This window comes from Cervus canadensis, chromosome 32 (assembly GCF_019320065.1).
Source record: "Cervus canadensis isolate Bull #8, Minnesota chromosome 32, ASM1932006v1, whole genome shotgun sequence".
Classification (NCBI taxonomy): Eukaryota; Metazoa; Chordata; class Mammalia; order Artiodactyla; family Cervidae; genus Cervus; species Cervus canadensis.
Genome location: NC_057417.1, coordinates 19,293,342 through 19,319,923, shown reverse-complemented (window position 1 = coordinate 19,319,923; position 26,582 = coordinate 19,293,342). Strand labels below are relative to the sequence as shown.

Sequence of the window (26,582 nt, the reverse complement as noted above, 5' to 3'; positions counted from 1 at the left end):
GACGCTTTGGGCAGGGCATCCGTGTGGCTGAGTCCTCAGTGGACACGGGCAGGCGATTTCATCTGGAAACAAGTCCAGGCTCGTCTGCTTTGTCCTGGTGGCATCCATTATTTAACCTTTATTAGCAGCTCCGAGACAGGAATCCTATTGTCCCTTGTTTGGCCCTGTGAAGAACCTGAATGAAGAAGCAGATGTCATCTTATTTGCTGTTTTATGAGTGACTGAGAGGCATCCGCAAACTTTTCTTTCTCAGGTGCTGTGGAAATCACAAAAATAGTATTTTAGAACCATATCAACCATATCAGTTGAGGACCTACTGTGTGCAGGGGGGCTGAAAGACAATAGTATCACCTGAGGGATGATAGTATAATCTTGTAAGGACTGAACTCATTCATTCAATCAACAGACATTGCTTGAGCACCTACTATGTGCTGGGCATATGCTAAGCTCTGGGAAACAGCAGTGAATAAAAGGAAAACAATTATGTCTTCCTGCAGCTCACCTTCTAGTATGGAGTCAGACAAGAAATGGATCGTGTGGTGTGTTTAGGTGGTGTTAAGTGCTAAGATGGGAAATGGGGCAGGGTAGTTGCACTTGCAAATAGGGCAATGGAGGAAGACTTATTTGAATAAAGGCTCAAAGGGGACGAGGGGACCAACTGTGTGGTGTCAGCAAGGCATTACAAATAAGTATTAAGAGCAGCTCCTGACATCTAGGGACCTTGGGTATAAAATATAAGGAGATGCTCATTCTTGGAGGCATGCAAGTCCCAGCCCTGGTCAAGAGGTTCAGTGGGGCTCAAACCCTCATCTCTAACACGTAGCACAGGGCACCCTGTAAGTCACGTACACGTGGGGGTGGCCAGCTCTGCAGGGTTTGGCTACTGCTTCATCACAGAAGATCATTTTTGGGGTGTGATCTGGGCTGTAGGAGACCCACAAGAGTAGGAAAGAAAGAGAGCATGATGGAGGAGAGCAGACAGATGGGACCCTGCCCACGCAGTCCTCATTCTCTTTCTCTGAGCTGGGTGCCTTGGGCATATGAGATGGCGTGTGGTCCACAGCCTTACCTCACCAAGCTCACTGTGGAGCAGACAGACCGGTCCCAACTCCAGCCATCAAGACTTTTAAACACAGATATATGACAGAAACACAACTCAGGCAGGCTGAAGGGAAAAAGGAGATTTTGTTGCCCAAGAAACTTGAAAATCAACTCTCAAGCATGGCTGGATCCAGGACTCACACTACATCTCTGGAATCTATCTTCTTTTCAGCTATTGGTTTTGCAGTTCCTCTGTTATGACTCTATTATAAGACCAATTCTTTCCAGGAGGTGGCCCAGTGACTGCTGGAGGGTCCATACTTAGCAACCCCAGAGGAAAGACAGCTTTTCTTTGTCAGCAGCACCTGCAAAAACCCCAGGTTGTTTCTCTGTGGGATGACTTGAGCTACTTGCCCTTTATGAAGCAATCACCGTCACTAGGGAGATGGAAAACTCTGATTGGCCAGGTTTGGGTCATGTGGCCATCCCTGGGGCCAGCGGTGAGACTGTCCCAAACCGCGGGACAAGGGTGGCGGAGGGATAAGGAAAACCGGGCAACTGTTAGCAGAAGAAAGGAGAATGGACTGGGCGAATCCACTGGAATTTCATCCTCTGTCACCTCCTCCAGGGAGCCATTTAACCTCTTGGGCAATGGTTCTCAAGTCTGGCTGCAGGTTAAAAACACCTGATTTTAAGAAATATGGGTCCCCTCCCTCTTGAACAGGGTATACCTATGGTTGATTCATGTTGATGTTTGGCAGAAACCAACACATACTGTAAAATAATTATCCTTCAATTACAAATCAGTACATTTAATTATTAAAAAAAAAAAAAGAAACACAGGTATCTGAGCCCCACCTGGGTAGATTCAGGTCTGAGGTGGGATGCCAACATTATTATTTTTTAAATGCCTCTCTGGCAGCCAGAACTGAGAACCACTTTCCTGGGTCCCCACACCTTAATTCCCTCCGTGTATTATCATTCTGTGATTATTAAAGATTTTTCAGTCTCCCAGTTCAAAAGGAAGAAAGTTAAAAGGGACAGAAATCCATAACCAGACTCGAAAACTCTTGGCCAGTCTCTGGCTTGTATTAAATTGAGCATTCAGCTCCGGGCAGGTGTCCGGGTCTTCTGGGGTGGCAGTCATCAATTTGAACCTCAGCTGAGTGTGGCTTCTGACGGGCATCAAAGCCGCTGAGGTTAAAGTCGCACTGCCCGGGCCGAGGGCCACTCCGAGGACCCACTGACCCAGGTCTTTATCATGCCCTCCACCACCAGCAGCCAGATGTCAGCAAGAAGCTCCAGGTCGGCGGAACAGAGTCCAATTAGGCACCTCTGCCTAGCGCGCCACGGACCTAACACATAGAGCCCTGGTCTTTGTTTTGTTTTCTCTCCACTCACAAGGATTTCATTTTCCTTAGAACCAGACTCAGAGGGTGAAGAGGCTGGGAAAGAGCAAGTCCAACACTTAATCAGCATCCCCTAAGGGGCGACAGCTTCACACTTGTTATTTTTTTTTTACCATGTCCTGAGGAGATGGGCAGAATTGGATAAGAAGAAAGTTCTGGAGTCATATGTTTGGGGTTGGAATCCACCTTCTGGGACTTGCTTCTCTCTGTGACTTTTTAAAATAATTTTATCTATTTATTTATTTTTGGCTGTGCTAGATCTTTGTTGCCGAGCAGGTTTTTCTCTAGTTTCGGAGAGCGGGGGCTACTCTCCAGTTGTGGTGTGTGGACCTCTCATTGCCGTGGCTTCTCTTGTTGTGGCACATGGGCTTAGTTGCTCTGAGGCATGTGGGATCTTCCCAAATCGGGGTTCGAACCCATGTCTCCTGCATTGGCAGGCGGATTCTCTACCACTGAGCCACCAAGGAAGCCACTCTTTTTGTGACCTGGATTCTGGCCTCTGGGCCAGTTTCCCCATCTGTCAAGTGGGCTAATAGGGATTATTACCTGATAGCATTTTTGTGAGAATGAAATCGGATGGTGTATGTGACGTCCTGGCACACACTGACTGCAATGGTGATCCTCACCCACAGAATAAGTATTGTTGAGTGCCTACTTTCTTAGGAACTGTGAGGCGTGCTTGGGGAAACTTTCTGCCCTCATGGAGCGTATAGTTTAGTGGAGGAGACAAACATGAATAAGATGACGACTTGCCCATTGAGGAAATTATGATAAGGCACTGATTCTCCACTGTGGCTGTCCTGGGGCGATTTCCCCTAGACTGGGAAGTCATAGAGGGTATTCTGAGAAGGTGACAGGTGGGCTGAAGGATAGGTGTAAGCCAACTAAGGAGCTTCGTGAGGGTGAAGGAGGGATAGAGCGTCGAAGGCAGGGGAGGAGCATGTGCAAAGGCCCTGTGGCATGAATGAAGTTGGCATTGGGAGGATGTCTGCAAAAGGCCAGTGTGGTGGGAGCACAGAGCAGGTGAATGTGAAGACATGGGAGGGGCAGACTGCACAGGGTCTTGAAGTCAGTCCATGGCGAGGAAACTTTCTTCCATCTGAGCAGTAAGGGAAGCCTTGGAAGGATTCTGGTGGGACAAATTAAAAGATGCTTGCTCCTTGGAAGAAAAGCTATGACAAATCTAGACTGCATATTAAAAAGTAGAGACATGTTTTTGTTGACAAAGGTCTATTTAGTCAAAGCTATGGATTTTCCAGTAGTCCTGTACGGATGTGAGAGTTGGACCATAAAGAAGGCTGAGTGCCAAAGAATTGATGCTTTTGAACTGTAGTGTTGGAGAAGACTCTTGAGAATCCCTTGGACAGCAAGGAGATCAAACCAGTCAATCGTAAAGGAAATCAACCCTGAATATTCATTGGAAGGACTGATGCTGAAGCTGAAACTCCAATACTTTGGCCACCTGATGCCAAGAACTGACTCCTTGGAAAAGACCATGATGCTGGGAAAGATTGAAGGCAGGAGGAGAAGGGGATGACAGAGGATGAGATGGTTGGATGGCATCATTGACTCAATGGACATGAGTTTGAGCAAGCTCTGGGAGTTGGTGATGGACAGGGAAGCCTGGCATGCTGCAGTCCATGGGATCACAGGGTCAGACGCGACTGAGCGACTGAACAAGAAAATGACAAGGTCAGATTTGCCTTTTCCAAAGATCCCCTGACTCCTGACTGCCATGTGGAGAGTGGACTGAAGGACAGAGCCATGGTCCAAGTAATGATGGTCTCTGCCTTAGTGGAGTTCATGGTCAGTCCAGTGGGGGATGCAAATGAATAGAAGGTAGACTGATGAAATGCTTTGACAGGGAATCCCAGTGGAGAAGCAATGAGCTAGAAGTCATGCCATCTGGGGTGACGACTGAGGAATAAGAGGATAGCCTAGAAGGTTGGCATCAGTGAAGAACACACTGTGTACTCAGGTAATTATCTACCATTTGATGATCATGACAATCCAGTGACTGGTTTTTATTACTATCTTCCCTTTCCAGATGAGGAACTTGAGGCTCAGAAGGATTAAGAAACATGTCAGCGACTGAGCCCAAACCCAAGGCCCTTGACCACTACACTGAGCCACCCCCTTATTGAACCTTCCATCTTTGCTCACCCGGATGACTATTGTTGTGTTGTTCAGTTGCTCAGTCATGTCCGACTCTTTGCGACCCCCTGATAGCAGAACGCCAGGCTTCCCTGACCTTCACTATCTCCTGGAGTTTGCTCAAACTCATGTTCATAGAGCCAGTGATGCCATCCAATCCTCTCATCCTCTGTCGCTCCCTTCTCTTGCCATCAATCTTTCCCAGCATTAGGGTCTTTTCCAGTCAGGAGTCAGTTCTTTATATCAGGTGGCCAAAGTATTGGAGCTTCAGCTTCAGCATCAGTCCTTCCAATGAGTATTCAGAGTTGATTTCCTTTAGGATTGACTGGTTTGATCTTCTTGCTGTGCAAGGAACTATGGTAACCTCCTAATGGCTCTGTTTTCTAGCCTGGCACATAGCATGCACTTAATAAATGTTTGTGGATGCAGGAAGGAATGCAGGAAGGAACAAATAAATGGATAACTTCTTTCACACGCTATAAAACCAGGACTGAGTCCAGACTGTGGTCAGGTGGTTGTGGAGCCCTTCAGTGAAAGCTCCCCACACTTACAATCTAATGTCTAGGGCCTTTCCTTGGAGAAAATGGAACCGTAACTGTATTGATAGATTAGCCTTTGTCATTCCTTTTCTCTATTTCCCATTTGTGAAGCCAGTTTTATTGAAATCCAATTAGAAGCCCCACTTCAATTAATGCAGAAAAACTTTCACAGAGGTTGCCTCTGGAATTTTAACAACACACACACCATTTCATTCAGCTAGTTTTTCCCTTTCCCCTCTGATGTTGGCATAAGTGCATTTTTGTTTGGATTTCCTGGGCTGCTCTGCTGTCACCATCTGAGGTGTTGGCACGTAGCCTGGAAACCCAGGACTCTATGCAAGCCGCAGGTGGGGTCATATTCTTTATCTTTGCTTCTTTGCTGGCTTGGTTAATGATGCCATCATTCATTCTCATCACCCGCTGCCCCTTGGCCCGTGTCCTGACATGCAAGCACTGCTGGTTCTGTGGCTTCTACCTCCCTGGATGAGTGGACGCTCTCACCTCCCTCTCATGAGTGCTGCCGTGGGGGAACCTGTAGTATTACCCTTGGATGATTGTAGCTCGTTCTTAACTGGTCTCCCTTCAGCCACCCCTCCCCTGCTATGCATTCTATATCTACACCCAGATTTTTCCCCTCAAAGTTCAGCTTTTCTGTGTCTCTTCTCTGAAACGTTCAGTGACTTCCCATGACCCCCAAACCCTGAGTCCAGCAGGCTTCAGCTAGCATTCAAATGTTTACTCCAATTTGGCCTCAATCTAGCCTTACATTCCACCCTTGTCACTTCTACCACCTGACATCCCAGCTTCCCTGGGACATTCATTCTTCCTGGAGAATGTCCCACAGTTTATTGCACCTTGACTGTTGTCATGCTAGAACTTCAACCAGAAAAGTTGGCTCCTCCCACACTGTTGATATTTACACATCCTTCAAAGCCCATATCAAATGTCCTCCTTGAAGCATTTTAATCCCCTTACTCAGACTTAATTGTTTCCTCAAGGTGGGTGTAAGTGAAACTTACAAACAAGGAACAATGCATATACTGTTAGCTGTCTCCCCAGTATCTATCTGCCCTACTCTCCTCCTCCCAAAGGAATTTGTTTTCTGTTCAGCTCTTCACATGTATCCGCTCTTGGGGAATGTGACCCTGTATCCCCAGCCTTGGAATGAAACCCAGTTGGTCTAAATTGACAAGGTGATCCCATCTACTTGGCAGTGATTGGCTTAGAAGTAGGTGTGTGAACCAGTTCTGCTGGGTGATTGTGGAAAGCTTTTCTTACTCTTAAGAAGGAAAAAAAGTCAGCCCTTCTTCCATTTCAGCCTGGATCACTGCAGTCATGTTATGATCGTCAGGGTCAAAATTAGGACAATCCATCATCTGCAGATGGCAAAACACAACTATAGAAAGGATTCTGTGATAAGATTGTTGAGCTGTCAAATTAATCAACCCCAGGGATGCTTTCCTTCCAAGGTTCCTTTTATGTGAGCTAAGAAAAGCCCTTTCTGTTTAAGGCAGTTGAATCATGGCTTCTTATTACTTGCACCCTAAAGCACCCTATCAGATATAAGGGCAATAGCTAAGTCAACCCAGGTCTCTTTGCTCTTTGGAATATTATACAGCCATTAAAAAGCAACTCTCAGGTTGTGTAATCACATGAAACAGTGTTTACCACATTCTTTTTAAAATTTTATTTCTTTGATTTTTGGTTGTACTGGGTCTTCATTGCTGTGCATGGGCTTTCTTGGGTTGTGGTGAGCGGGGCCTACTCTTCGTTGGGGTGTACGAACTTCTCATTGCAGTGGCTTCTCTTGTTGCGGAGCACAGGCTCTAGCCACACAGGCTCTGTAGTTGCAGTTCACAGGCTCTAGAGCTTGGGCTCAGTAGTTGTGGCCATGGGTTTAGTTGCTCCATGGCATGAGTAATCTTCCTGGACCAGGGACTGAACACATGTTTCTTTCATTGGCAGGCAGATTCTTATTCACTGTACCACCAGGGAAGTCCCTGTCACATTCCTTATGCCCAAAACTCAACATAAAACTGTAAGTCCAGCATGATGTAAAATGTATGCAAATGGAAAAAGATGAGAAGAAAATAATTTAAATGACGATAACTCTTAGGGAAGTAAATTTGTTCATTTCTACCTCCACTTCTTGCTACCTTTAGAAATATGTGTACAGATACACACACATACGTGTGCATGTGCGCATGCTAAGTCACTTCAGTTGTGTCTGACTCTTCGGGACCCTACAGACTTTAGCCCGCCAGGCTCCTCTGTCCATGGGATTCTCTAGGCAAGAATACTGGAGTGGATTGCCATGCCCTCCTCCAGGGGATCTTCCTGACCAGGGATCGAACCTGCATCTCTTAGGTCTCCTGTATTGGCAAGTGGATTCTTTACCACTAGTACCACATGGGAAGTCCTACATATACATATACATTATACTAAATATACTCTATAAAGGATAGTATATAGTGTACTATAATGATATATAATATTGTTTACAGAGTTCAGTAAGTATATATGGTGTATACTAAGTACATAATGTATATAATGAAATATTTATGTATTTGTGTATATATACATAGGTGTATATCCACATATAGGTGTATATCACATGTATGTATAATCTTGCTCCTATGGATTAAAAATTTTATAAATATAAATTTAGATTATATATTTTATTTTATATTTATAATAACAAGAAGGTACTGTTATTATTCCTATTTTACTTGGAGGAGATTGAGGCTCAGAGAGGTTAGGTAATTTGCATAGGGTCACAAAGCTGATATGGGGGGTAGCCAAGATCTGAACACAGGTAGCTGGGCTCCAGAATTTGTGCTCTTAGCCACCATGGCACTCCTTCTGAATGTCCCTGGACAAATGGTTTCCATGATAGTATTTGCTGTTGGTCTTCTGGAACTTTCCTGTAGCATGCCATGTACCATGGATTTTGGAAGTCTTCCCCTTTTGCCATAGGGCAGGGCATTGGTGAGTGTATCAGGAATGTGGAAGTGAGATGTGGCTCTGATCCTGGGGGGTGTCTGGAGCCTCTTGGGGGCACAGGAACAGAGATGGGAGCTAAACAAGAGCTGCCCAGATGGCTGTGGTGTGCTAAATGCCACACAGAGCCTGACCCTAGCCAGAGGCAGCAGAACAAAGCTTGATGATCATGTCCAGCTCATCCCCCAGCAGTAGGCTTCATTCAGCAAGTAAATACTGGTCCAATTTGTCAAGTCTGTATATGCAAAGAGTATGCTTAAATGATTATATGTTGAATCAGTTGTGGAGAATGAGGGGGGATGAGGATTTTCAAGAGGATCAATATGGGATATCTCCATCTGTCTGTGTTTGGGGAGAAGGCTGGTGTGTTGGATTGCATGCCATCCACCCTTGGATTCTGACTCCTGGGGTAAATGGTGCTGGGGAGCTGTCCAGTGGGCAGTGCTGAAAGCTTGAGTCACAAGAGAAAGCAGAATGCCGACTGAACAAAGGAAAGGAGATAGAGAGTCACAGAGACTGGGAATTTAGGCCAGCATCTGCATCAGACAGTCCCATATTCCCCTAGAATTGATGGGTAATGTTAATTGGGCACCAATCTAATCTACTTGTTTAGTAAGTATATAAAATGTATCTGGTTATAGGTATGTGAAGGAAATAAGTATAGTTATATGGCCATGTGTGTCGGGAAATATTTTATAGGCATGTTTTGTTGGGAGAAATAGAATATACTGGATCAATGGAAATAGACAAATGTCTTGTGCAGCAAGATACTTGGAGACACAGGCATGATAAAGAGGGGGAAACTGCAATTTTGACATTCTTGTGCCCAAGAGAGATGGGGGAACTAGAGTAATGTAAAGGAGAGAGAAATAAGTCATTTTCAGGGTGGAAAGGATGGGTGATGGATAAAGGAGATGTGTACAGGCATGGTCACAACAAAGGTAAATAAATGTAATGTTGATAAATTTGTTTTATATGTTCTGCTCATCAGCACAGCTGATTGGAGGACATAGTGGATGGAGGGAAGGCAGAAGATACTCTTCTGGTAGTCTTTACGGGGTTGGCTTGAGTAATTGGATACTGTGACATTCTGATGCTTTGGTTTCCCCTCCTGTCTTTTGCTGCTGCCAAAAAAAAAAAAAATGGGTGACAGGTATGATCAAGGCAGAGTCTTCATCTTAGGAGAGCGCTACAGTCTAAGACACATCACCAAAGCAGGATCCTGGAAAAGAAATAAAGACAGAAATCTGATTAAACACAGAGCAGAATCCAAGTGATCAAGCCAGTTTCTCAACTGGCAGGTAATTCACTTTTATGAAGTGAAAGTCACTCAGTCGTGTCTGACTCTGTGACCCCATGGACTATACCGTCCATGGAATTCTCCAGGCCAGAATACTGGAGTGGGTTGCCTTTCATTTCTCCAGGGGATCTTCCCAACCTAGGAGTCGAACCCAGGTCTCCTGCATTGCAGGAGGATTCTTTACCAACTGAGCTATCAGGTAAGCCCCCACTTATATGAACTAGGGCACAATTGAGAAGGCTTGTGAAGGATGAATAGGAGTTTTGAAGGAAAGATGAGGGAGATAGAAATCTAAGTAGGGAGATTTTGTCTTGTTTTGTCTTGCTTGGGGAATAATGGGCAATTCATGTTGCTGGGGTTCATGGTGATTGTGTTGTGGGAGATAAGGCTGGAAAAGTTAGTAGGAGTGAGAGTATAAAATAATATGCCAGATGAAAGGCTGTGGACTTTGTTTTTTTAAATTTTAATTGGTGTATAGTTGCTTTACAGTATGTTAGTTTCTGCTGTATAGCAAAATGAATCAGTTATGTGTATACATATATCCCCTCTTTTTTAGATTTCCTTCTCATTTAGGTCACCACAGATCACTGAGCAGAGTTCCCTGTGCTAAATAAACAGGTTCTCTTTAGTTATCTATTTTATATGAAGTAGTGTATATATGTCAACCCCGATCTCCCAGTTCATCCCCCTTCCTACCTTGGTAACTAGAAGTTTGTCCTCTACACCTGTGACTCTATTTCTGCTTTGCCAATAAGTTCATCTGTACCATTTTTCTAGATTCCACATATAAGTGCTATTATACTATATTTGTTTTTCTCTTTCTGACTTACTTCACTCTGTAGGACAGTCTGTAGGTCCACCCACATCTCCGCAAGTGGCACTATTTAGTTCCTTTTTATGGCTGAATAATATTCCATTGTCTTTTTTATCCATTACTCTGTTAATGGACATTTAGTTTGCTTCCCTGTCCTGGATATTGTACATAGTGCTGCTGTGAACACTGGGGGACATGCATTCTTTTGAGTTATGGGTTTCTCTGGATATATGCCCAGTAGTGGGACTGCTGCATCATATGGTAGCTCTATTTTTAGCTTTTTAAGAAATTTCCATTTTGAATTCCATACACAATTGGAAGAAAAATTTCCAACTTTTAAGGTTCTCCATAGTGTGCTAGGGTTCCCTGGTGGCTCAGTTGGTAATGAATCCACCTGCAATGCGGGAGACCTGGGTTCGATCCCTGGGTTGGGAAGATCCCCTGGAGAAGGAAACGGCAACCCACTCCAGTATTCTGGCCTGGAGAATTCCACGGACTGTCCATGGGATTGCAAAGAGTCAGACATGACTGAGCAACTTTCACTTCATAGTGTGCTGAGTCTCTTTAGTCGTGTCCAAGTCTTTGCGATCCTTTTGGACTGTAGCCCACTAGACTCCTCTGTCCCATTTCCTCCTCCAGGGAATCTTCTGAACTCAGGGGTTGAACCCACATCTCCTGTGTCTCCTGCATCACAGGGGAGTCTTTGCTTCTGAGCCATGGACTATAGATTTTAAATAGTTGTGGGTGATATTCAAAGTCTTTTAATAACATTCAGGCACCAATGGAAGAACAGACACTGGCCAGGGCGCTGGGGCAAGTCTTGGAAGGGAAAACTAAGGATCTTGGAGAGGGGCTGGGACAGTGTATATTGTAGGGTGAACACTGGGGGGCGGGGAGGTGGTGCTCCAGATAGCAACTATTTACCTGTATAAACGTATTTGATATGAAAGTACTGCAGGGCTTCCTTGGCAGTCCAGTGGTTAAGACTCCGCATTTCCAGGGCAGGCGGCTTGGGCTTGATCCCTGGTCAGGGAACTGAGATCCCCACCCGCTGCTTGATGTGGCCAAAAAAAAAAAGAGGGTTTTAGTATTTGAGCCATCAGCATGGCAGTATATCAGCTGACCATCAGACCTGAGATGGGAGCAAGGGAATGATACAATTGGATTTATGCTTTGAAAAGTGGCTCTGGTCACAGCCAATGTTTGTTCGCCAGGTATTAATAGATTGATGGGTTATAGGATTTTAGAATGGGTAGGGACCTGGGCTGATTTCTTTCCACACAGCGTCCTTCTCAGACTGGGCCCAGCCAGAAATCACCTGCTTGCATCTGGTCCCTCACTCCCCGTGACTGAACGTATCCCCAGCTCCCCCACGTCATCTGCTCTTGGACCCTGCAGCCCGAGCTGCCTCTGCCCCAGCTAGCTGTCTGTACTCAGCCCTGTCTGGACATGCCTGCTGTGCCTTGCTCTTTTCTCCCCTCACCAGCAGGAGAACTGGCAATCTTCTGGGATTTAATTACAGGTTCCCTGAGGGCTTTTCAGCCCTTCACAAGGCTCCTGCAGGCTGTCGCTGGGAGGGTGACAGGAGCGTGCCGTGATGAACAGCGGCTCCCCGGCATGCTGGCTGTACCCAGTGGCCGGCCCACGCTCCTCGGGCTGCTCTGCATTTTCCCGAGCAAAACATGTCTCATTCCCATTTTCCGAGATCAGTTCGCACACGGGGAAAACACTTGCAGCGGGAGAGATGATAAAAGGGAGAAAGCCACGCAGCCAGGGCGGAGGACAGAAAGCACAGCCGTTCCCCCGGAGGTGGTACCCGCTCCCAACGACTTCTGAAAACGCTTTAGGTCTGTTAAATAATGACTTGGTAATTCTGCTCACTTTAATTAAGTCAGCCTGGTGTGCTGACAGATCAGGTCCAGGTGGGAATCTTTTTGGCCTTAGGCAGCCACGCGACAGTCCAAGACAGTTGGTAGACTAGCGTCAGCAAATACACAGCATGCATACCACTGTTCCCCACTCCTCTGCCCACGGCAGACATTGCTCATTGATCATAGTACCACTAAGTCTGAATGTTACAGGGGCATGGATGCAAATGTTGGCTATTCAAGGCTTGGGGGTATCTTAAAACATGAGAGATCTCTCTTCCCCTCTGTCTCCCTCTTTTTTATTTTCTTGTGTATGATCCTTTTCAAGTACAATGATAATGTAAGGCCTCAATAGCCCTCAAAGGAAGACATTCTGATCGTGGCTTAAAATGTCCCTTCCCTCCCCCAACCCCCGTCAAGATTCCCCAATATTTCCCCAGGGCAACCCTCTCTGAATATACCATCTGCGTGGGCTAGGATGACCCTCATCCGGAGAGATGGTATAAACCCACTTACTCTACACCATTTGTTCTTGATCCTGGAAAATAAACATCTAAACATCCTGTTTCTCAAGTTCTTCCTTCCAGGTGAAAACCAAATGACATGGACTCTCCATTATCAACTAGAGTGTCTATGGAGCCCATCCTCCCTTGCTTTGCCAGTGTGCTTTAATTTCCCCATGGGTAACCACCTCTCCATCATTGTCCGTTTTTGCGGTCAGGGTGAGGCTGACTGTGCTCTCCAGGGATTCAGGATCCTTGCCTGGCCAGTCAGTTTTCCATCTTCTTGGCTGCCATAGTGGGTTCTGGATGCTAATAGGCCAATGAGACTCAGGCTTGGGGCTTTTGCTGCACCCAGTGGAAAAGTGGTGATCTCCTTCTGTGGGATTTGTGGGCTAAGCTGGTGGGGTATTAGTCTGGAGCCGCTGGTGACGGTCTTTGTCCCTTCTTGGGGAATTCTTTCAAAGGCACTGAGCAGTGGCCGAGCTTGGCATGTTTTGAGGGACAAAAGGACAGGATGGCCAGGGCCTGCAGTGCGAAGGGAGATTTGCAGGAGATGAAATCAGAGAGGAAGGCAGGGACCAGCTATGGAAAGCCTTGAACTCTATAGTATAGAATTTGGAGGGACTTCCCTGGTGGTCCAGGGGTTAAGACTCCATTCCCCCAATGTGCGGGGCCTGAGTGTGAACCCTGGTCAGAGAACTAGAGCCCATATACCACAACTAAAAGGCCCTGCATGCTGCAACTAAGACCCAGTGCAGCCAAATAAATAAATATTAAAAAACAAAGAATTTGGAGTTTATTCTAACAGAAGTGGGAAGCCATCCCCACTTTGAATATCTCCACACCCTCAAACATTTTTTGCCCCTGACTCATCCCTTCATATGAGTCATCTTGAATATTACCAGGGTTAATTAGAAATTGGAAGACTCGAGGTGTCCCCAAGCTCTGCTGATGACTTGCTCAGTGAAGTGGGGCAGTTGCATCCTTCTCTGGACCTGTTTCCATGCTGGTTCATGATGGAAGTAGACTAGATGAAGGATAACAAAAGGATTCCATCTTTCATCCCTTCTCTGTTCACTTGGTAGTGTCTGCCTGGACAGCTGTGGGGAGAAGGACTGTGAGCACCTCCCAGGCTCTACGGGCGAGTGCTGTGATCCATTAGCCATGTCTGCCATGGGTAAAGAAAAAGGAGTGGTGAATCATTCATCTCAAGACCACACGTTCCCCGGAGGTGTCTCCTATGGCATTTTATGGCCCTTGAAATCAGATGTATCAACAGCTTGGAGCACCAGACCCAGAATAAAAATAGCTAGCAAGTTAGGAAAGTTACACAGAGTTTCCCAGTTTACAAAGAGTTTTCATTTTCTCATGCGAGCTTAACAATCTTTTATGTTTGACTCACACCCAGCATCCCTTCTTCTGGTAACCATACTCTGGATTTTTTTTCCTTGATACTAACCCCTTCCTGTGTTCCATGGTACCAATCCCTTCCTGTGTTCAGGCTGTGTGCTTTGAGGCTGAGGATGGAGCATGAAACTCAGGCCTACACCATCATAGATAGTCCCCTTATCATGGCAGTGGATCAAGAGATGGACGCATGGGACTTCCCTCTTGGTCCAGTGGTCAAGAATCCACCTTCCAATGCAGGGGACACAGGTTTGAGCCTGGTCAGAGAACTAAGATCTCACGTGACTCAGAGCAACTAAACCCATGTGCTGCAACTACTAAGCACGTGACACAACTGGAAAAGATCCCGAAGGTCACAGCTATGACCCAACACAACCAAATAAATAAATAAGCATTTTTTAAAAAGACAGAGATGGACCCAGGACCATACAGAGGTTAATGAGATGTACTGAAATACCTGCTGCAACCCCTGGGGAAGGCTCCTGTGCTCGTGGATTTGCAGGTGGGAGGATATAGGCCTTAAGTGTGCTAGGCCTGTTTAGAGGTCTTCGAGACCTCCTTTTATACCTCTTCTCAACTTGACATTCAGTGACACCGCACTGGCAGCTCAAAATTAGCCACAGTGGAAGTTGTGCTTGTTGCTCAGTCACCAAGTGGTGTCTGACTCTTTGTGAGCACCTGTCCCTCACCATCTCCCTGAATTTGCCCAAGTTCATGTCCACTGAATGGATGATGCCACCCAACCATCTCATTCTGTCACCCTCTTCTCCTTCTACCTTCAGTCTTTCCCAGCATCAGGGTCTTTTCCAATGAGTCAGCTCTTCGCATCAGGTGGTCGAAATATTGGAGCTTCAGCTTCAGCATCAGTCCTTCCAAAGAGGATTTAGGGTTGATTTCCTTTAAGATTGAGTGGTTTGATCTCCTTGCTTTCCAAGAGGCTCTCAAGTGGAAGTATTTGCCATAAATCAGGAACCGTTTTCCCCTGAGAACTGACTTGCCAATACTCCACTGGCCTTGGGGCTGCCAGCAGCTTTCTTGCTACTGCCAGGAGTCTAAGACCCAAGCCACAAAGTGGAAAGTGTAACCATAAGAGAGAGGACCAGGTCTGAAATTCAGTTGTGCCTGAAGCTAGACCTGCCTTTATATTTGCAGCTGATAAATGATTCCTCTGTTTAAGTCTATTGGGGTTTTATTTTCTATCCCTTTCAATTAAAAGAAGTTGTTATAAATTTTGTATTTCAGTATGCAGGAAACAGATGGTTTAATACTTATCTCTTCAAAACTTTGTGAATAGTTCTGCACTGCCTTGGGTCAAGGTCTCACCCAGCACCCAAGAGTTCCCATAGTCTGGCTCCACTTTCTCTCTCTGACTGCAGAAGATTAAGGCATCCTGTGTTCTAGGTTAATTGGACTTTTAAACTCCCTCAACCATGTCCTCCTTCTCCATCTCTGTGCCTTTGCTCATTCTGTTCCATCTACCTGGAACACCTTCCCTTTCTCTTCACATCTACATTCCTGCCACTGTATAAGGTCCAGCAGCCTTCCCCCCGTAGGCTCCTCCAGGTTTCACCTTTCCCTCTCTATCAGTCCTTTCTAGATTGTAGTGTTCTTTTTAAAGATACCTTAAAATTTTTATTTATTTTTGGCTGTGTTGGGTCTTAGTTGCTGCATGTGGGACCTTCATTGTGGGACCAGTAGTTGTGGCGTGATGACTTAGTTGCCCCATGTATTGTGGGATCTTAGTTCCCTGATCAGGGATCAAACCCGCATCGCCTGCATTGCAAGGCAGATTCTTAACCACTGGACCACCAGGGAAGTCCCTAGATTCTAGAGTTCTGATGCCAAGCCTCGCTGCCTCTTTTGGACATGAACCCTTTGATGTGAGGTTCATCTTTGACTCCTTCCAAATACTTGTTATACTGCCCTGCACAAAACGAGCCACCAGTAAGTACTTGTTAAGCAGCCAACAAATCCATTCTTATCAACCAGAGTGATCTGCAGTGTAAATCAGATTAGCCTACAAATGGCAACCCACTCTAGTACTCTTGCCTGGAGAATTCCGTGGACAGAGGAGCCTGGCTGGGCTACAGTCCTTGGGATCACAAAGAGTTGGACACGACTGTGCAACTAACTTTTTACTTTATTTAAAACCCTTTGAGGTTCTAGGCACACCCGCCTTTCTGTTACAGGAACAAAACACTTAGCAAGACTTCTCACCGCAGAGCCTTTGCACTTGCTGTGTGTGGATTTCTCTTCATCCAGCTCTTCACTTGGTCGACACCTTTTCATCACTCAGAACATAGCTCAAATGTCACCTCCTCATAGATGTTTTCCCTGGACTCTGCTAATGAATGCAGCTCCTTAGACACTTATTTTGCTTTGAACAACTTTTTTCATTAATAATTACAAATGCTTAAATAGGACTTATAATGTGCTATTCTAAGACCTTAAAAATATACTAACCTTATTGTGGTAATCATTTCATAATATATGTGTATAGCAAAGGGATTCCCAGGTGGCACTAGTGGTAAAGAACCTGCATGTCAATGCAGGAGACACTAGAGACGTGGGTTCGGTCCCTGGATCGGGAAGATTCCCCTGGAGGAGGGCACAGAAACCCACTCCAGTATTCTTGCCTGGAGAATCCCATGGACAGAGGAGCCTGGTGGGCTACAGTCCATGGGGTTGCAGAGTTGGATAGGCACAGGTATATCAAATCATCACATTGTATATCTTAAACTTATACAATGTTATAATGTCTGTTATATCTCAGTAGCTTGAGAGGGAAAAAGAAATATATTGACTCATTTAGTCTTCAACAATTCCTAGTTAGAAATGCCATTATGGCCTCCATTTACTGATAAGAATAAGTGTCTTCAGTTAGGTTCCCTAGAAACACAGCCTAAGGTACAAATTCTGGTGCAGGAGGTACTTTCAGGAGAAGGGCAGTGAAGGAAGCATGATGCTGCTGAGGCGGCTTCAATCTGATCCTATGGGAAACTTTGGAGCATAAATTGCACCATGGAACTGGTCTCATCTTCAGCCAAAGGGGAGGGCCTTTCCCCTTCACTGGCTGCCTTAAGAGTTAGGGAATGAATGTGATCTTCCAGGTGAGGTGGCTGGTAATTGGGTCAAGAGCATCTGCTGAAGAGGGCAGTGTGAAGTCACGTGAACATTTAGTGGTCCACATTTAAGGCAGCCAGTGGTATGGGAAGAGCCCAGGTAGCATTCCCTACAAAGAACTTAAACGCCTTGCCCAACGTCCCCACCTAGGAAGTGACAGAGTCAGGATTTGAACCCAGGTTGCCTGGCTCCAGAGTCTGTGCCCCCAGTCACTCTGCTCTGGCTGGCACTATCTGAAATGATCTCATTTGCTTCTTTCTTTTTTAATTTTAAAATTAAAAAAAATTTATTTATTGGCTCCGCAGGTGGTGCAGTGATAATGAATCTGTTGTCAAGGCAGGAGATGCAAGAGATGTGGGTTCAGTCCCGGGCTGGGAAGATCCCCTGGAGTAGGAAATGGCAACCCACTCCGGCATTCTTGTCTGGAGAATCCCATGGACAGAGGAGCCTGGCGAGCTACAGTCCATAGTGTTGCAAAGAGTCAGACATGACCAGCACACACACCCATAGTTGATTTACAATATTGTGTTCATTTCAGGTGTACGGCTCTAGATTCTTTTCCATTTAGGCTATTACAAGATTCATTGACTTCTTGTTCAGTTGGTAAGTTGTGTCTGACTCTTTGCCACCCCATGGACTGCAGCAGGCCAGGCTTCCCTGTCCTTCACTATCTCCCGGAGTTTGCTCTAACTCATGTCCATTGATTTGACAATGCTGAAGCTTGTTTATTGTCAGTCTCCCCAAGAGAGCAGACTCATTGTTTTGAATGAAACAGCTACATCCCAGCACCTTGATCAGTGCCTGGCACATAACGGGCACTCAGTAAATGTTCTTGGTGCGAATGGGGACTGGTGCAGCCCATGAGCCCGCGGAAGTTAGCTAACTCTCTGCTGTGGTTTTTTTCCTCACTACCCTGCCCTGTATGACCGATCTTTATTTGTGACCCCACAAGGCTTCCTGCTTTTCATGGATTTCTTTGCTTTCAAATATTTCTTTCCTTAACTGAAATACGAGTCTGGCAAACCCTCCCTAAATCACCAGACCTCCCTGACCGCAGGCCGCGTGTTCAGACCCCACCCCATCCCTCCCTCCCTCCTTCCTGTTTTTGAAACCAACTTGGTGTGTGCGTGGATGCATGCGTGTGTGCACACGTGCACGCACACATATCCTCTGGGGGAGAGAGAGTCGCCCTGTCACTTAGCTCAGTCTGTCTCAGCTTCGATCAATACCTATGTAGTAGCAGCTCAGTTCCGTCTGTAGTCATAGCCATTTGCTTTTTTGTTTGTTTGTTTGCTGGTGGGTTCTCATCAAAGCCCATTTGCGATCATAGTCCTTCAATTATCACACAAATGGTATGCGAACAGTCATCACAGGGCTGCAAAGTTGAGCTGGAAAACTGCCTTCTGCCACTTTGCCCGGGTCCCTGCCAGATGCTGGTTATTTTCACTTAGGTGTGGATGTAGCCAGGGGCGATCTTCAGAAATTTAGCAGCTGGGGGCTTCCCCCATAGCTTAGCAGTAAAGAATCTGCCTGCAATGCAAGAGAAAAAACAGACCCAGGTTGGATCCCTGGGTTGGGAAGATCCCCTGCGGGAGGACATGGCAACCCTCTCCAGTATTCTTGCCTGGAGAATCCCGTTTACAGAGAAGCCTGGCGGGCTACAGTCCATAGGGTATATACCCGTTTATGTACTGTTTTTTTTTTTTTTTTTAAACGGATGGATTGTATTTATTTACTTATCTATTTGTTTTTAATGTGTATTTACTTGGCTACTTCATGAAGCATGTGTGATCTTAGTTCCTTGACCAGGGATCAAGCCTTTGCCACCTGCATTGGAATTGCAGAGTTTTAACTGCTGGACCCTCAAGGAAGTCCCATATTATTATTTTTGTGCTAGGTGCTTCCAGAGCAGCATGCCCTTTAATCCTCCTAAAACATCTCTGAAAGCTATTATCTCCACTTTGCAGTGGAGGAAACTGAGGCTCTGAAAGATAGCCGTTTTCCCATTCTTTATGTTCATCACTCTTAATAGCTCTAGAATATTCCATCCAACAATGTACCAAGTTCATATAATGATTCTGCCACTGCCATCTCATTCATCTTTTTTCCAGTCTTTTTGCTGGTATAAATAATGCAGCCGTGACAGTCTCTATATCATTCAGAATTCCTTGAAGAATTCATTTTGGATAACTATATAATATTTCATATTGACAATATTTCATATTGTCAACAAAAATGTGTGTACAAGGATACTAGTCGCATCATTACTTATAATGGCAAAATTGAATGTAATTAAGCCACACAGGAAAAAAATGCTTCTAAGATGATATTGAGTGAAAGCAGCAGGGTACAAAATTTTATAATCAGCATGCTCCTGGTTATGGAGTGGGGAGATGTACAGATGCATAAAAAAGGAAGGAAATATCTCCCAATTTTCCTAATGGTTATTGCTGGGTGGTGACCTTATATGGAAAAGTTTTATTTTTTTCCATGATTCTATGTTTTTCAAAATCTTCACAATGAGCATGTATCACTTTTAAATTTTAAAAAAAGGGAAAACATTGAAAATAATTAGTATGTGAGTCTGTCTCATTGCTCTAGCCTAGGGTTCAGCAAAACTGTTTTGAAAAGGGGTCAGATAGCAAATACGTGGATAGTAAGCATTGGCTTTGTGAGCTTACGGTCTCTGTTGCAGCTACTCACGTTGGTCATTGCAGTGTGAAAGCCATAGACAATGCATGAACAAATGGACGTGGCTGTGTTCCAATAAAACTTTATTTGTAAAAACAAGACATGGGCCAGACTTGGCCCATGGAGCATAGTTTGCCAACCTCTGCTCTAACTTACCCTAATTATTGTTTTCCTTGTTTTTTAAAAATTAATTCATTAATGTATTTATTCAGCACTGTTTTATTTATTTATTTTTGACCATGCTGGGTCTTTGTTGCTAGGTGCAGGTTTTCTCTAGTTGCGATGAGCAGGGATTACTCTCTAGTTGTGGTGCACAGGCTTCTCACTGCCTGTGGCTTCCCTTGTTGCAGAGCACGGCGTCTAGGTGCATGGGCTTCAGTAGCTATGACACATAGATTCAGTAGTTGCGGCGCGCCGGCTCTGCAGCTTAGACTCAGTAGTTGTGGCGCAGGAGCTTAGCTGCTCCGTGGCATGTGGGATCTTTCTGGATCAGGGATCGATTGAACCTGTGTCTCCTGCATTGGCAGGTGGATTCTTTAGCACTGAGCCACCAGGGAAGCCCTATTGTTTTCCTTATTAAAAATACCTGACTTTATTAAATATTGGAATAGATACGAAAGACCATGAAAATAAGTTCAAAGTACTAATAATGAAAATGCAATGAACATCCAATCACCAATTTCTTTTAAAAAATATTTATTTATTTGACTGCACTGGGTCTTAGTTATAGCTCATGGGATCTTCTTAATTGCGGCATGTGTTCCCTGACCAGGGATTGAAACTGGGTCGCTTGAAGTTGGAAATGTGGAGTCTTAGCCACTGCACCACTAGGGAAGTCCTGCCAATCACCAACTTAACCAAAATTACTGTTAGTGTTGAAGCCCTGGATGCCCTAAATCCAGGTCCCAGCTCCTTCCTTCAAAGAGAACCTATTTCCTGACTTCCCTATTTAACAGTCACTTGCTTGTTCCTTTGCTCATAGTTTTACCACAAGTTGCTTTCTCAAGATACATTATATGGTTTTGCTTATTCTTCAGATCAATTGAAGGGCTTCCCTGATGGCTCTGTGGCAGAGAATCCACCTGCAATTCAGGAGACTTAGGAGACACAAGTTTGACCCCCGAGTCAGGAAGATCCCCTGGAGGAGGAAATGATAGCCCACTCCAGTATTCTTGCCTGAAAAATCTCATGGACAGAGGGGCCTGGCAGGCTAGATCACAGCGAGTTGGACATGACTGAGTGACTAAGCACATATATACATAACAGATCAATTGAATAATGGCATATGTGTTATTTTATCACTTGTTTACACTTTGTTGTTAAGATTCATCCACGTTGATGTGTGTAGTCTAACCCGTTTTCCTAATCCATGGTGCATTCCATGGTGTAAATACACCATAATTTATCTATTCTACCATTAATGGCCACTTGGTTGTTTCTAGGATTCCCACCCGCTTATTTCAAACTGTTTTGTGTTATGGTACATAAATTTGTCATAGAGGTTTTTTAAAATTAAACATTTTTAAAATTTTTAATTGGAGGATAATTGCTTTACAATGTTGTGTTGGTTTCTGCCATACAACAACGTGAATCAGCCATAAGTCATAGAGGTTTTTGCAAAGATTAAGTATGTTGAAATAAGTCAATTAATTAGAATAGCACCAGTACTATAACAAATACTTTATAGTATTAACTATTATTATTATCATCATTATTTTTTTTTTATTTTTTGTCATACATTGATATGAATCAGCCATAGATTTACACGTATTCCCCATCCCGATCCCCCCTCCCACCTCCCTCTCCACCCGATTCCTCTGGGTCTTCCCAGTGCACCAGGCCCGAGCACTTGTCTCATGCATCCCACCTGGGCTGGTGATCTGTTTCACCATAGATAGTATACATGCTGTTCTTTTGAAATATCCCACCCTCACATTCTCCCACAGAGCTCAAGAGTCTGTTCTGTATTTCTGTGTCTCTTTTTCTGTTTTGCATATAGGGTTATCATTACCATCTTTCTAAATTCCATATATATGTGTTAGTATGCTGTTCTGTTCTTTATCTTTCTGGCTTACTTCACTCTGTATAATGGGCTCCAGTTTCATCCATCTCATTAGAACTGATTCAAATGAATTCTTTTTAATGGCTGAGTAATATTCCATGGTGTATATGTACCACAGCTTCCTTATCCATTCGTCTGTTGATGGGCATCTAGGTTGCTTCCATGTCCTGGCTATTATAAACAGTGCTGCGATGAACATTGGGGTGCACGTGTCTCTTTCAGATCTGGTTTCCTCAGTGTGTATGCCCAGAAGTGGGATTGCTGGGTCATATGGCAGTTCTATTTCCAGTTTTTTTAAGAAATCTCCACACTGTTTTCCATAGCGGCTGTACTAGTTTGCATTCCCACCAACAGTGTAAGAGGGTTCCTTTTCTCCACACCCTCTCCGGCATTTATTGCTTGTAGACTTTTGGATAGCAGCCATCCTGACTGGCGTGTAATGGTATCATTGTGGTTTTGATTTGCATTTCTCTGATAATGAGTGATGTTGAGCATCTTTTCATGTGTTTGTTAGCCATCTGTATGTCTTCTTTGGAGAAATGTCTGTTTAGTTCTTTGGCCCATTTTTTGATTGGGTCATTTATTTTTCTGGAATTGAGCTCAGGAGTTGCTTGTATATTTTTGAGATTAATCCTTTGTCTGTTCTTCATTTGCTATTATTTTCTCCCAATCTGAGGGCTGTCTTTTCACCTTACTTATAGTTTCCTTTGTAGTGCAAAAGCTTTTAAGTTTCATTAGGTCCCATTTGTTTAGTTTTGCTTTTATTTCCAATATTCTGGGAGGTGGGTCATAGAGGATCCTGCTGTGATTTATGTCGGAGAGTGTTTTGCCTATGTTCTCCTCTAGGAGTTTTATAGTTTCTGGTCTTACATTTAGATCTTTAATCCATTTTGAGTTTATTTTTGTGTATGGTGTTAGAAAGTGTTCTAGTTTCATTCTTTTACAAGTGGTTGACCAGTTTTCCCAGCACCACTTGTTAAAGAGGTGGTCTTTTTTCCATTGTATATCCTTGCCTCCTTTGTCAACGATAAGGTGTCCATAGGTTCGTGGATTTATCTCTGGGCTTTCTATTCTGTTCCATTGATCTATATTTCTGTCTTTGTGCCAGTACCATACTGTCTTGATGACTGTGGCTTTGTAGTAGAGTCTGAAGTCAGGCAGGTTGATTCCTCCAGTTCCATTCTTCTTTCTCAAGATTACTTTGGCTATTCGAGGTTTTTTGTATTTCCATACAAATTGTGAAATTCTTTGGTCTAGTTCTGTGAAAAATACCGTTGGTAACTTGATATGGATTGCATTGAATCTATAGATTGCTTTAGGTAGAATAGCCATTTTGACAATATTGATTCTTCCAATCCATGAACACGGTATGTTTCTCCATCTGTTTGTGTCCTCTTTGATTTCTTTCATCAGTGTTTTATAGTTTTCTATGTATAGGTCTTTTGTTTCTTTAGGTAGATATACTCCTAAATATTTTATTCTTTTTGTTGCAATGGTGAATGGTATTGTTTCTTTAATTTCTCTTTCTGTTTTTTCATTGTTAGTATATAGGAATGCAAGGGATTTCTGTGTGTTAATTTTATATTCTGCAACTTTACTATATTCATTGATTAGCTCTAGTAATTTTCTGGTAGAGTCTTTAGGGTTTTCTATGTAGAGGATCATGTCATCTGCAAACAGTGAGAGTTTCACTTCTTCTTTCCCTATCTGGATTCCTTTTACTTCTTTTTCTGCTCTGATTGCTGTGGCCAAAACTTCCAACACTATGTTGAATAGTAGTGGTGAGAGTGGGCACCCTTGTCTTGTTCCTGATTTCAGGGGAAATGCATCATTATTATTTATATCAAAGAAAAACACTTGTCTTGGAGATCACAGCATTTATCTCTGTCCCAAATATGGACACGACGGGAGGGGCATGGAAAGGTGTACATCACTTAATTGCTTTGTGGTCATGGGGAATTTATGTTGCTTCTCTGGACTTTGGTTTTCCTTTTTTAAAAATATTTATTTATTTACTTGGCTGTGGGTTGGGAAGATCCCCTGGAGGAGGGCATGGCAACCCACTCCAGTATTCTTGCCTGGAGAATCCCATGGACATAGGAGCCTGATGGGCTACAGTCCATAGGGTCAAAAAGAGTCAGACATGGCTGAGTGACTCAGCACACACGAATGTCAAGTCTTAGTTGTGGCATGCAGGATCTTTAGTTGGGGTATGCAAACTCTTACTTGTGGCATGTGGGATCTAGTTCCCTGACCAGGGATTGAACCCGGGCCACTTGCATTGGGAGTGTGGTGTCTTAGCCACTGGACCACAAGGGAAGTCCCTGCACCTTGGTTTTCTTGGCAATGAATGGGACTATTAATGTCCTCTTTAAAACAGAGCAGTGCCAGCTTATCTAGAGCTGGGTCATGGTGGGTTTTGGGTCACTTCATGTTTTCTATCTTTCCATTGTCCAGGCCATGGGCAGATAGTGGTGAACAAGGTGTGGGTCTTGACTTTAGGGCCCACATACGTTCTTGTCTTGAAGAGGAAGCCAGATAATTGCATTGTCCTGGCCCTGGGAGATTGAGACCCCAGCCAGGCTTCCTGGGGACTGATTTCTGTCTCTCTCTCTTTTAAATAATTGCACAGTTCTGCCCCATGGGGGGCCTTTTTTAACACTCCTTTTTTACACATGATGTGATAAGCACCATGGTAACAATAACAATAGCTGGATGTATGGTGTACTTAAATCTGTGCTCCAGACCTCATGCTCAGCCCTTCCTGTGGATTATCGATTAGGCTGGTGCTATTTTCATCAGCCCAATTTTCAGGTGAGGAAACTGAGGTTTAGAAAGGTGACAGGATGGGTCCCAAGCCCCCAGTGCTAGTGAGTGATGGCTTTAGGACTTGACCCACACTATCTGACTCCAGGTTTTGTTTTGTTTGGCTTTTCTGTGCAGTATATAAGATCTTAGTTCCCTGGCCAGGGATTGAATCCAGCCCCCCTGCTTGGGAGCTTGGAGTCTTAGCCACTGGACCATTGGGGAAGCTCTTGACTCCAGCCTGTTTTAACAGAGGGGTGTTGCAAGGGCACAAAGTAGTGAACTGTCTTGTGGTTGGTTGGTAGGAGGAAGTTACTGAAGGCCTCCATTGAATGAGACACTTGAATTGAGTATATATATATTCCTATTTTTTGGCTGTGCTCCGGGGGCATGGGATCTTAGTTTCCTGACCAGATATCAACCCTCTGCCCTCTTCAGAGGAAGCTCCATGTCTTAAGTGCTGGACCACCAGGGAAGTCCTTTGAGCTGAGTATTGAAGGATGTGTAGGAGTTGTAGATCAGAGTGGGGATGGGGAGGTTCGCCAGGCAGATGGAAGAGCCCTTGCAAAGGTTAAAGGTGTTTAGAAGAATTGGAAGATGTGTCAGTGATCTCTTGCTGTGGTAATGATATGTGAGTTATGTGTCATACGTGTCAGTTATCTTTTGCCGCGGGGCCAGACCTTGAGGCAATGATAGAGGTGCAAGCAGAAGGGCACCTAAGTGGGTGCGTCTCATCCACTGAAAACCCATTGGTCAACGTAAGTCACATGGTGAAGCCCAAAGTCCGGGGGGGCGGGGGGCGGGGCGGGTGGTGCAGAGGACCCAGACAGGACGAGGGGTGAAGAACTGGGGCCATGGCTGCAATCTGTCGCACTAGGAGTTTGGGGGATTGGAGGGCTGGGGTGTGGGGAAGCTGCAGACAACAGAGGTCATTGGGAACGACAAGGACCGGAGGGGCCGACGGGAAATGGCGAGGAGGCTGCTGCAGCCAGCAGAAAAGACTTGGGCTTGGACCACGGCAACAGTAGTGGGGCTGGAGGAGATTGATTATGCTACATTTGTTCTATAAAAACCAAGGCAGTCAGGCTGAGGTACTTGGTCTGTTACACAGATGTCACAGATGGCCCCGGGGATGTAATTGGCCTTGGCCTCTGTAGAAAGGTTAATTGCTCAGATCACACAGTCTGAAGCTTCTCGGACTGACAGAATGGCTCCCCAATTAAAGACTTGGAGCTGCTGAGCGTTCTGTCTTCTCTGGTCACTTGACCAGGACTGTGGAGGGGCGGAGAGACCAGAGGCTCTGCCCAAGGCTATGACGAGCTCCTAATCTGGAGGGACAGTAGGCCAATAAGCAAACATCCCGTGGGCTGTGACAGACATTCTCACCGGGCTGTTCTTGTTCTGGACAACTCATTGCAACAGGCTTGAGCCAAAGGAGGAAGTTGCTGACTCAGGTAACCCAGAGGTGGGGTAGATCTTAGAAATGCACAGCTGGGTCCACTTTGTTCTTAGGAGGTCGCTTCTGTCAGCTTGTAGTTCCTGTGTCAGCTTTATTCTTAGGTGGGTTATGTAATGTCAGAGATGCCCCGGACAACTCCAGGTTTCCATCTTCCTCAGTTTAGCAACCCATAGTGGAAAAGGAACGCCTCTTTCCCAGAAGGGGCTGCAAAGCTGGGACCTGGCTCTGATTGGCTCAGCTTTTGAGTCACGTGCCCATCCCTGAACCAATCACTGCGGCTTGGGTCTCAGCCCCACTGGAACCGGAAGGGGTGATCTGCCCCACCCATCACGGGGACTGGAGTGGGGAGCTGTGGTCCCTGGAAGGAAAAGCAGGTTTTATTCACAAAAGGGATGCGGGGGAGTTGG

At 44.9% G+C, this 26,582-nt stretch overlaps 1 protein-coding gene across 3 annotated transcripts in view; it reads left to right on the top strand.

Moving 5' to 3' along the window:
- GSG1L (GSG1 like) overlaps positions 1–26,582 on the top strand; it is a 252,984-nt gene that overhangs the window by 113,978 nt on the left and 112,424 nt on the right. The window lies entirely within an intron of this gene.